The following is a 3,408-nucleotide window of genomic DNA, read 5'->3' on the forward strand; positions in this document are numbered from 1 at the left end:
TGCATTATTTTATTTTATTTTATTTATTTTTTGCTGAGGCAATTGGGGTTAAGTGACTTGTCCAGGATCACACAGCAAAGTGCATTATTTTAAATGATCTCCTGGACCCAGAAGTGAGGGTATATGGGCTCTCTCGGGAAGTTATCCCAGTTGTTAGTTGATGGAAGCCTTATGTCAAAAGAATGAGATTCTATAATCTAAGAAGTAGCAACTGTCCCCCCCAGCCATTGAACTACCTCCTCTTTCTCCTCCTTCTCTTTTTCCTCTTTCTCCTCCATCTCCTCCTTCTCCACTTCCCCATCCTCCCCAAATTGGCCACCACCTTTGCCTCTCCCTATCTGAGATCACTTCTCTACCATGAAAGCTGCCATCTTCTTGCTCTCCTCCAATCTTCCATGCTCCCTGCTGCTTTTGATAACTGGGATTTTTACTCCAATAATAGCTGAAATAGCCATGGAATTTTAAACAAAGTCGATGTTGCTTCAGTTAATTTTTATGTTGATTATTGTTAATTCAGCCAATTGTTGCATTGCTTGAGGAAGCCTCCATTGTCATTAAGGAAGAATATACAAATAAGAATTAAATAGTTTTTTGCCAGAATACATTGTGATCAACACTCAGAAATGGCCCCAAAATATAGGATAAGCAGATGCCCTACCCTAAAACTATTGCAGAATGATATGATGATGAAGAGAGAATACAGGGGTCAGAGATGAGTGACAGCAGTAGCAGATTACATCAGGCAACAAAAAAGTACATGACTTGGAGAAAATCAAGTTTCTTGATTGCAATAAAAGAACAATCATTGGATATTTTGAACAAAAGGACCCAGACAACTATAGAATCTTTGAAAGAATAGCAAATATTTATTTGTCTTAGGTTACATATATAACATTCATATTTTACATATTTCCATATGAGTTGAGTCAGAACAAAAGAAAAAAACCTTGACAAAAGGAAAAAATGAAAGAAAAAGTGAAAATAATGTGTCGATACATATTCAGTCTCTATAGGTCTCACTCTGGATGTAAATTCCATTTTCCATCCAAAGTTTATTGGGATTGCCTTGGATTACAGAATTGCTGAGAAGAGCCAAGTCTATCATAATTGATCATCATACAATCTTGTTGCTGTGTACAATGTTCAGCTCGCTTTACTCATCATCAGTTCTTATAAATCTTTCTAGGCTTTTAAAAAATCAACCTGTTCATCATTTCTTATAGAACAATAATATTCCATAATATTCATATACTATAACTTATTCAGCCATTCCCCAACTGATGGGCAGCCATTTAGTTTCCAAGTCTTTGCCACCATCAAAAAGGCTACTAAGAGTGGCAACTATCTTGCATGATGAGTGTCTTCTTTTCTGCATTTGGGTTTGTTTCTTTAGTGGAGGCAACATAATCGACAAAACACCAGGGGAATATACTTCAGGTAAAGTGTACCTGGGATCTCTTAACAAATTTTGACTTGGCTTGTGCTTGGACTCAAGATAGATATGTTCCTCTTGCTCAGAAAATAATAGTTGAAAATGGAGAGGAATTGACAGGAGTACTATCTTTTCTCATACTTTTCCACATGAAAGAGTATACAGTAAGTTTAAATATATACCAAAAGGAAGTAGCCTGGCAATTAATAAGTAAAAACAGGGCAATAAACTTTTTACATGCTCATCGTGATAAATTTAGACAGCCATTTCAGAATAGACAGAAAACAGCAGCAGATTGCCTTGTAATAGCCATCGACAGCGTTAAGCACATGTATGTCTTTCTAGACTTCAAGCATTGATCAATTCCAAACAAGTTTAAGCAGTTTGTATTAGATTTGCATTTTAAAAATTACAACAGAAATTCCATCATGGTCTTGATTTCACTGATGATGCCCCTGGACAGCACATTCAAGATGTACCTTGAGAGTTCCTTTCAGAAACTAGCATCCAGTGAACATTATAGTATACCTTATCGGGGGGTTGAAATGAGCTTTTAAAACTTGAAGAAAAAATTGCAAGTCTTTCAAACAACAGCATCAACTTACGTGGTAGAAATAGTAAAACTCCATATTCTCTGTGTATTTTAATTTTGCATAAACTAAAAGAAAGGTTTAGATTTTTTTAATTCCCTGGACTCAAATTATATGGTTTGGTTGGTCATCCAATATAACTTCTTTTTTAAAAGTCCTATTAAAATTTAATAAGAAAAATGCATCAGAAGTCCATCTTTACTTTAGATCTAACCCTGACCTCCAAAATTTTCATAAATCCACCAGAAGGTAATATTGTAAGAGACAAAATGTTATTATCTTACACTGCTCCATTAAATAAGAATTGGAATATTTTCTGTGTAAAGTGAAAAAAAAAAGTTCTCCCACAGTCCCTCCAATAATTGCCATGAGTATATGATGGATTCTCAAAGCTGTTTTAATTTGCATTTTCCTTAATGACTGGAAGCATTGTTTTATTTAATTATTAATGATTTTTCTTTCTTTATCTGCTCAGGTTCTTTGCCTACTTGTCTGTTAGGAAATGGCTTTTAATCCTTTGTATCTTACAAATTTATATCAATTCCCCATATAACCATTGTATCTGACCATTATTAGAGAACTTTGCCACAAAGATTTCCCCCTCACCCAAGTCACTATTTCTCTTTCAATTCAAAATGTATTCATTTTGTTTGAGTAAACTATTTTCAATTTTATGCAATCAAAATGACCTGTTTTATATTATATAATCATCACCATGCTTTATTTTGTCAAGTAGTTTTCTCCCATCCAGAGTTACGAAAATCTCCTTCCTTTCTCCTCTAATTGAGTTATTGTTACGTTCTATATTTAAGCCATATATCCACTTGAACTTCTGCTGATATATGTTATGAGTAGCTGGTCTAATCCTAATTTTCCCAACTACTGTTTAGTTTTCCCAGCAGCTCTTGTCAATAGGAAGTTCTTGCCCCTGTAATTGGTGTCCTTAGACTTACCAGATTCAGTGTTCCTAAAGTTTATTATATTATGGTTTTGTTTATCTGATCCATAGAACACCATCTCTGTGTCTGTGTCTTTATCTATGTCTGTGTCTGTCTTTTTCTCTCTCTCTCTCTCTAAATAATGTTGATAATTACTGTTCTGTAGTAGAAATTGAGATCTGGCATTTAGTTTCATCTTCCTACTTCTTTTCATTATTTCTCTTTAGAATCCCTGCCCTTCTGTTACTCCTAAGTGAATGAATACTTGAGATATATAGTTATTATTGCTTACTAAGTGTCAGGTACTATGCTAACTGCTGAGAAGAGAATTATAAGGCAATTGGTTGAAGCATTCTTTCCAGCAGTGGTGGTATAGTAGTATTGATTTGATTACCATTCGTGGAACTTGAAGTGGAGAGGAAGGGTGGCTACAGTATTTAATAGTTGG

General features: G+C 34.7%; 2 pseudogenes; both read left to right on the top strand.

Annotated features, from left to right (window-relative positions):
- Positions 1–357: 357 nt before the first annotated feature.
- Positions 358–1,258, top strand: LOC127538903 (endoplasmic reticulum resident protein 44-like; annotated as a pseudogene).
- Positions 1,259–1,280: 22 nt separating this feature from the next.
- On the top strand, positions 1,281–1,989 carry LOC127538527 (endoplasmic reticulum resident protein 44-like; annotated as a pseudogene).
- Positions 1,990–3,408: the final 1,419 nt, after the last annotated feature.

This window comes from Antechinus flavipes, chromosome 5, assembly GCF_016432865.1.
Source record: "Antechinus flavipes isolate AdamAnt ecotype Samford, QLD, Australia chromosome 5, AdamAnt_v2, whole genome shotgun sequence".
Taxonomy (NCBI): Eukaryota; Metazoa; Chordata; class Mammalia; order Dasyuromorphia; family Dasyuridae; genus Antechinus; species Antechinus flavipes.